This window comes from Cryptomeria japonica, chromosome 7 (genome assembly GCF_030272615.1).
Source record: "Cryptomeria japonica chromosome 7, Sugi_1.0, whole genome shotgun sequence".
NCBI lineage: Eukaryota > Viridiplantae > Streptophyta > Pinopsida > Cupressales > Cupressaceae > Cryptomeria > Cryptomeria japonica.
The window spans coordinates 805,025,931-805,035,517 of NC_081411.1; positions in this window are offsets into that span (position 1 = coordinate 805,025,931).

Consider the following 9,587-nt stretch of genomic DNA (forward strand, 5'->3'; position numbering starts at 1 on the left):
AAGTGTTGCATGTATGACCACACGAGCAGATGCCCTTACTAGCACCTTTTTGTTTTAGAAGCCAAAATCCTTCTAGTTGTTGGGGCAAGAGGTCGGACCTCTAGTAGCGGCCCACACACATACGGTTCTTAGTAGAGATACAAAGTTTGCCATGAGGAGTTTTCATGGGGACTGATGCTTGGCTGCCCCAAGAAGTGAGTGCCAAGGGTGGAGCCAGTGGGGTCAAGCATCTAAGTATCCGCTCTGAATAGCGTAACCTCAGGGGAAACTCCATGTGGGATCGACAACTATTGTCTTGGCCAGCCATAAGAATTGTGCTTGACTTATTTTGAACAATCAAACATTCAAGACCAAACAACAAAACATTGTGTCTTCAAGTGTATGCAAATTTTTTTTACATCAAACAACACATTTTTCTTTGAGTCATTTTGAGTCTAGACACTTGCAAACATTGAGTCTTCATCAACATTGTGTCCTCTTGTCATGGAAATACAGTCAAAATTTCAGATTGGGTCACAACAAAACAACTTCACAAATTGGAAAATTTTACAGTCCAGCAAACAAGAGCATTCAGTTTCAGAATTCTTGAGCTTCCTAAGTTATTTCTCTAGATTTTCATCTAGCATTCAACCTATCTTTGGGTCTCACAAAGTCCATCATTGCTTTACACCTTACATTACATTCACATTTGTCTAAACTTGAATCAAAAGGTCACTTGCATGTCCTCATCATACTTTGTCAACACACTACATACAACAACATTTTTCTAAGTGGTCCCTCATCAAGGTCTATCACCTTTGGGTCTCATTTGGTCTTACTTAGAGTCAAGGTCAACTTACCTCATCAAGAGAAACTATCATCTCTTTGGAAGCCACACCTACTCTACTACATACATACTTGGTCTTACACTTTGGACATTGCAAGTAAACCTCAAATTCATTTACATTCCATCCAAACTCTTGGTCTTCCATACTCTTTCCATTTTCATCTAGTCTCACACATCTTGGTCAATACCTAGTTCATGGTTGAAACTCGTTCCCAAAAATCTAGGAGAGAAGCTAAAGAGGCTCAAGAGTCCACAAACATAAGTGCCTATGAGTATGACAATGATGTCTTTTTCAATTCTAATCATACTACGTTACCTGACATGGATGCCTATAGAAACATTCCAAATGTTGAGCACATGGACACTACAAACAACAATGATACACGCAATGACAATGTGGACAACATTTCAATACATTCAGCAGAAGTGGAAGACTCCATTATGGATCCCTGTTTCAATCGATTGGTTGAGGAAATAATGAGGAGGGATAGAAAATATTTCTTACAAATGATGGCACAAAGTGGAGCCAAGATACCTCATGATTTTGACATGTCTCAAATAATGGAAAATTGATCTTTGCAACAAACTCACTCCAACATGGATCAAAGGAGGCCTAATAGTGGAGGCAATAGAGGACCACATATGGTTCCTGAATCACCATCATCTTTGTTTCAAAAACCAGAGGTCCCACACACACATGGTCAAGCATATGATACTCACCTTCGCAGACCATTATGGAAGTCTTATGCAGAAAAATATGCTCAATCACATACCAATGCTAAGGATCAACCACCAAAGCAATTGGATATTCAAAGGCATGCTTAGAATTTGGACACAAGGAAACCCCGCGTCAAATTTGGGGGCAATACACTAGAACAAACTCATGACATGCCCATAGAGTATGGTATGCATGGACAAAGTAGATATTCCATTCCTCAACATGACTCTATACCAAGTGGTCCATATACGCAGCATCATTATAGACCTCCTCCATATGAACATGTGTATGATCAATACCATCCATATATGCAACATGCTCCTCCTCCACCCAGTGATTTAGGCATGGGGTATGGTCCAAGAAGTCGGTCTCCACCTAAGAACAATTTGGAACAGCAAATCAGGGATTTACAAAAGAAAATGGAGGACATAAATACATCGAAGCCAATATACACAATGAGAGACATATGTCCTTATCCATTTGACAAGAGCATTCCAATGCCTCCATTTCCTACACACTTTGTGAGACCTAAGTTTGATAAGTACAAAGGCAAAGGGGATCCTAAGGCACACATAAGAGAGTTTTTCACAGCTTGCATTGAGGTAGCAACAGAAGAGACATATTTGATGAGATTATTCCCACAAAGCTTAGGTGATCAAGCTATGGAATGGTTCTCCCAACTCCCACCTGGAATTAAGTCATGGGGTGACTTAGCAGAGGCATTTATCTAATATTTTTCATACAACATAGAGACAGACATATCAGTCACTACTTTGTGCAACACCAAACAAAAGGATAGAGAATCTTTTTCATCATTTTTACAAAGATGGAGAAATCTAGCCAGCAGATGCTCTTGTGAAATTCCACAAAAACAAATGGTAGAAATGTTCACCCAAAATGTTAACAAAGACATTGGTTATGACTTAAGAAGAGCTTATTTGTCCACTTTTAAGGACGTCATTGAAAAAGGCTTAGCGACAGAAAAGGTCCTAATTGAACAAGGAGTCATAAAAATATTCAAAGAAAACAAAGATGACTATAAAGGAAAAGATAAGCCAAGATTTTGGAATAGAAACAAGAACACAGTCAATGATGGTGTTGTGGATGCCAATACAGTATGACCCAAAATTGTTTTTTTAGGATCAAGCTCTACAAACAATCAAGTGAATACTCAAACAACTTCCAAATCACGAAGGAAGTACACCCCATTGGGAGAACCACTTGAGTCAGTTTTCAAAAAGCTAGTGGCAAACAAAATAATAACAACTCCAGATTTGCCTCCATATGAGCCAAAGGTTAAACCAAATTGGTGGAATGATGATGAGTATTGTGAATTTCATAAAAGCAAAGGGCATAAAACAGGAAACTGTCATCGACTGAAGAACATCATACAAGATCTCATTGATAGAGGTGATATTGAGATTGAAGGACACTCATCCAATGAGATGTTTAAGGAACCATTCCCAAAACATGACAAGGGAAAAGCTAAAGCCACAAATGAGCAGACCAACTATACCAGAGCATCCTATAACTATGACTCAACTATCAATCACATTTCGATGGACAATTATGTCTCTACCATTATCATCAAGGACAAAACACCTGAGAATTCTACCCAAAGACCCAAGATCGTCCTGAAAGGAATTGGATCTTCTTCTAAACCTACCTCTGAATGTAATGTTACAACTCATCGAGGTAAATTCACTTTGCAAGGTGCTCCAGCTAAAAACACCACTTCCTCATCAACCAAACCTAAGTATGACCTTGTAGAACATTTAGGGAAGACACCCGCGCTCATCTCCATCCTTGAGCTCTTACGCATATCCCCCACACATAAAGCCATTCTTGAAAAAAATTTGAGAGACACCTCTGTCCCTACTGATCTAAATGTGGACCAGTTTCAAGCCATGGTGGGATACCTTTCTATTCCACACTCCCTTACATCCATAGAAGGCGATGACACCTCTGTAGGTTAGCCACATAATGTACCTTTACACATTGAAGCCTTCATACACAAACATTGAATAAAGTGAGTCCTGATAGATGGAGGAGTAGGCCTAAACATTTGTACATTGAGCACTATTAAACAATTGGGATATTCAAACAAAGTTGTGAATGCTACAAATAAAATTACCATCAAAGCATATGATGATGAAGAGCGTTCATCCAAGGGAACAGTCACCTTACCTCTCAGAGTTGGGCCAGTTACAAAAGATGTGGTTTGTCATGTCCTTGATCTAGAGCTTACATACAACATATTGCTAGGGCGTCCATGGATTCATGAGATGAGTGCAGTCCCATCTACATATCATCGATGTATCAAGTTTCCTCACAATGGAGTTGAAGTGATTGTCAAAGCTAACCCAAATCCATTCATATATTGCAATAATATGTGACATAGATCAGAAATAACAATCCCAGTCAATCGAGAAGCTATTCCTTCATCGGCATATGTGGATCCAGAATCCTTGAAAGCTTTTACATCAAAACAAGTACAGATCAAAGAAAAGTTCAAGATTAAAGACATGGGATGCGGTGAGTATATCTTTCATGTTGATCAACTCCCACTATCTCCTAAGGTATTAAGTCGACAAGAACAACCTACAAATAATTTGCAATGCCAAGGAATTGGGTGTGAACCACCTAGTGTTGTGGCTACTAAGTCTGAATGCAAATCTCCTCTAGTGGTGCAAGCAACTCTTGATATCAATAGTCCTAAGATTGGTTCCAACAAAGAATCTATTGAGCATATCGCCAACCCTCTTGATAACTCACATAGCCTTACCATTTCACCCACTCATTCTATTTCCACTCCTCTCCCATATTTGGATCAACAAGAATCACAAAATCCCTTACACATTGGGGATCAAAAATTAAGCTTTGAAAACAAAAATCTAAAAGTAAAAAATAAAGAGAAGTCCTTTAGTCCAAATCAAAATCAAAAGTTGTTGGACTCTGCAAAAATCAAAGTCAAGGATAAAAATCCTATGAAAGAAAAAGAACAAAAGATGATCTCCCCTAATATCAAAATAACTGGGGGCAAAAGTTCTACAATTTCAAGTCAAAAAGAATACCTGTTGATCCTAAGTCTCCATCATGCTATCCTAATTTCACTTATTTTCACAATCATAAGCCTTCATCACTCATCTACTTGTTCCACACTTCCTTTCCCTTTTGGCGATACATCATGGACCTCTAATGGAGCTTCCTTGAAGGACTCTGTTATCAGGGATGCCCAAACTTCTTCAGGTGACACGCATACGGGCCTATGTAGTCCACACACTAGTAATTCTATCTCAGTTCCTTTATCAAGGAAGACAGACACTCAAGCTACACATCATTCAATCAAGGAACAATGCAGCTACAACCACAAGGTAAAGCCTCACACATTTGAGGTGGGTGACTTAGTTCTCAAAGAAAATCCTAAAAATCAGCAAGACAGAGAAAAGAAGGGAAAGTTCGAACCAAACTGGCTTGGTCCTTACATCATCACAGTAGCATATGGATCTGGTGCATATCAACTCTCAACCATAGAGGGTGAACCTTTGGAGGATCCTATCAACAACATACACCTTCGCAGGTTTTACATATAGCTCTTCAGAGTATCCTAATTCAAAAATCTAAAAAAATCAAAAAAAATCAAAAATACAAAAAAAAAATCATAAACATAAAAAATCGTTACTTGGTGAAAACCTAGCAAACAGGGGCCTTGTGACACAAAAAAAAAAATTGAAAAAAAAAAAAAAAACATTTTCGTCCAACAGTGAAAACCACTTCGATGGTGCCCTAGGAAAGTACCATGTTGAAAACTGGGTCACCAGCGCCATGCGTAGAGACATTGCTCCTCCCTCCTTCAGGATTCCATTTCATCTTTTCACTTTACACACACTCACATCCTATCCATTCATAACAAACTTGCCCATTCTCATCATGGCTTGTTATTGATCTACCCAAGATTGGTTAGCCATTCATAATAAACCCCTTTTCAACCTTTCCATCCATAATAAATCAGCTCCTATCTGTGGCTAAGGCAAATCCTATGTCTAGTAATGGATGTGGAACTGAGAGCATCGCTTGTTCGAGGAGTACAGTTTCTTACAATCTTCTTTAGTCTATCTGCACACAATCCGCAATAAAGCAATATTTGCATTGCCAATCCACAATAAAGTTTCATATTCTCTACAATAAAGTATCAGTTTCATGGATTTAGTTAGTTTCAGATGAGACACAACAGCAACAATGGGCTTCAACAAATCAAATATTTCAACAGACTCTGACAACATTATGGTTCAGTGCTATCTATCCTTTTTGTGAAAGTAAACATTGTGACCAAAATCAAATAAGACTTATACAAGTGACAAGAGACACTAAACTTGAGGACTATAGTGAATGTTGGTGTCGAGTCTTGGTTTTCTTCTGATGTTTATCTTTTGGTGACATGTCTTTTAGCTTTTCTGGGATTTCTTTGACTAGAGATTCTATCTCCAGGATGTCTTTGACTAGAAAGGAAAGGATGGGGTATCGTCACCTATTTTTCTTTGATGTTTGTGGATTATCTCTTAGTAATGCTATGACATGTCCAAGGATATGAGGACACTGAGAGTCTAGTATGAACTGGGGCATTCCTTGTTTGCAACTGTCTTATCTCCATGCAAACAGGTACAATGACTTTCTGGGTCGAACATATGCCTCGATTGTCATAACCTACATGCCATAATAAAGCTCAATGATGATAACACACAAGAAGATCTTTCACTTTCATATCTTCTATCTTCCATCCCCCTTTCTTGATTGACTTCCATTGTCTTTCTTGAGTCCGTGTAGCCTGCTATCACATGACTGAGTATAATGACACACCAAAAAGATTTACATTTCATGTAGTTGCACCTGCATTATCACATGTTAGCATTTCATACATACATATAGATATCACAATCACATCACATCCTGCACACAACACATATTAGCACATTTTATATTCTCATCATGTAAATAGTTATTTGCATCGTCATATCCATCTGCATTTCATACATTCACATTCACATATGCATAACATATAAAACATAAAAGAACAAAAATATTGCATTTCATTATGTACATATTTGCATCCCTTTCATAACCATCACATAGAAACATACATCACATAGGTACACATGCATATAGGTGTTGCAAGGATGAATCATCTCATATATATATTAAAATCATAAGTGTCATGATACAATGATGTCAAAATCATATGGCTACAATCACCCGCAGGTGTCTACATCATCATACAAAATGGTACAAAATTGATACAGAGGAACCCACTGGTCACTCCTACTAGCACCACTGCTAGCGCCAATCTAGTCTCTATCATCGTGTCCCAAGCCATATGTCCAACCCTCATCTCCAGTCTTGGATCCTGAAACATTCGTCTTAGTGCATCCCTATCTCCATCTTGATCGTAAGGAACTAACTCCCCATCGATCGGTATCCACAGAATCCTGTATACATCCTCCAAGGTGATTGTCATCTCACCCATCGGTAAATGAAACGTGCATGTCTCTGAGTGCCATCTCTCAGCTAATGCAGTCAGCAACCCCATGTTCGCCCGAAACTCAGGCACATACAGAATATATCGCAAGCCCATAACCTCAATCACTTCTCTATCCTCAAATTTCAGCTGTGGTCATAAACTTTGAGACGATGGAAATCTCTCCCGTGACTCCAGCATAGGTAGGTCCTCCTACAGTCAAGCAAATCAACTGTGTCAATCATAGTGGCATTCCCTGTTCATCACAAAATGCTGCTCTTTATCCTAGTGCTTATATTTATCATATGGCACTCTATCCTAGTGACACTCACTGTTCATCACAAAGTGTTGTTGTTTATCCTAGTGGTACTCCCTATTCATCACAAACTACTACATGTTTTTGTACTCCCTATTCATCACATAGTGTTGCTCTTTTTGGTACTCCTTGTTCATCACAAAGTACTATGTCTTGGTACTCACTGTTCATCACAAAGTGCCTTGATCTATACTATCCCAGGGCCTCTTCTTGAGTGTATCCTCTTGAGTAGTTTCCTAATTGGCAACGTATGTTCTATCACAGAATTGTTAATCCTAGCCCTATCTGCTATCCTAGTCTTCCCTAGAGGACCTGCTTGAATGTATCCTCTCAGCGGCTTATCCAATCAACAGCGTATGTTCATCACAGAACTGCCAATTTGACCTTGAAGACACAAACATGCCTTCATGACATAAATACGCTTATAGACTGCACAAACGCGCCTGCTCTGCACAGGCGCACCTGAAATACATAGACGTGCCTATGCTCTGCACAGATGTGCCTGTCCTACACAAACATGCCCACATTGCACAAACGTGTCTGCACAACATAGACGCGTTCACATTTGACATAGACGCTGCTGAATTCATAAACGCACTTGGCACAAACGCAGACGTGCCTGGCACCAACGCAGACGCACCTACACGTTTTTGACATTTTTTGACATTATCCTAAAGCACATTTATTGCTCTACCTAGCATGCATTTATGACAATAATTAATGCACCAAAGTACAAGGAGGTTTTGCAGTACTTATCGGCTCTCCTGCATCTGCTGGCCTCTAAAATCGGCGAATGCGATCGAATCTGTGCACCAATGCCATCGCTACTGACTATTGTTGTTCTATTCTCTCTCTGCACTCTGATCTCTTGGATGTGTGGATGACAATGAGGATATATTCCCCTTGTGGTCTATTTTATAGACTACGCTAGCCCTAGCCCTAGCCCTCATTCCCCGAGTCAGTCTTCATTATCCCGTGACTCTGTCACTCTATCCTATCTGGTCAATCCATTCTAGCCTTTCTTTCTTATCGAGAGATTGTCTGTGATCTTTCCAGACATTTTCATCCAATCTCTCAAGGGGGCATATCATTCCCATCTTGGGGCAACTTTGTATCAGTTCATATTATCTTCTTTGAAACAATGCAACAAGTTGCATTGTCTCAAAGAGGGGCAAAATGTAGACACCTAAAATTGTCATGTCTAATTAAATAAATATCTTTATTTATTTAATTATCTAAGCATAATTCTTCTATTAATTAAATAAATCCTTATTTATTTAATTAATTCATTTATCCTCTTCTAGCCTTATTTCTCATTTAAATAAATACATTTATTTATTTAAATTATCCTTTTCCTGAATTAAATAAATATCTTATTTATTTAATTGATCCCACTTCTTCTATTAATTAAATGAATCTTTATTTATTTAATTAATTCATTAACCTTTTCTACTTATGACACATGTCATTCATCTCTTAATTCCTACACTACCTACCCTCTCATTATTTTCTTATTTCCTCTACCTACCCTCTAATCATAGCCGACCATTTATCTTTTACACCTCTCAATCTTATCCCTCCATTTCTTATAGTGTCTTCTATATAAGGAGATGATTCCTTCATTATCAACCCTAACTAATTGATCAATTGACTACACTACGCTTTTGAACTTTCATATGCGATCAAGCCTACTTGCAACCACATTTCTGTTCTTTGTTGAGCTCTTGTGCATATATAAAGTCTGAGAGCAAATATATCAAGCAAGATCAATGGAGATAGGAAGAATGGAGATTCAAACCCTATTGGACATGTGATGGTACAATCTTTGTGATTTCATTTGATTTGCATTGTCTTAGGTAATCTTCATATGTTATGGTGGATCTTTGTTATTGTTAGGCTAGGGTTTTGTGGTTGAATTCATTTAGTCTTTCAATATTGTTGTTATCCATTTTCACCATAAACAGAATCTACATGGTGTTCAGCTAAAGCCGTACCAGACCAAATAATTTAAAGAGGATGTTGCAAGCCCCAAAGGGAAGACTTTTGAGTTAAGAATAAAAAACAAACAGGAACCCATAACTCCTAAGGGTCCTAAATTCACGTTCACTATTGGAAAAGGTAAAGCTCAAGGTGAGTCTTCAACACAAGAGATGCAAGTTCATGATGAAGTTGAGGAAGAAGAAGAAGTAAATGAAGATGAACAACTTCAAGAAGA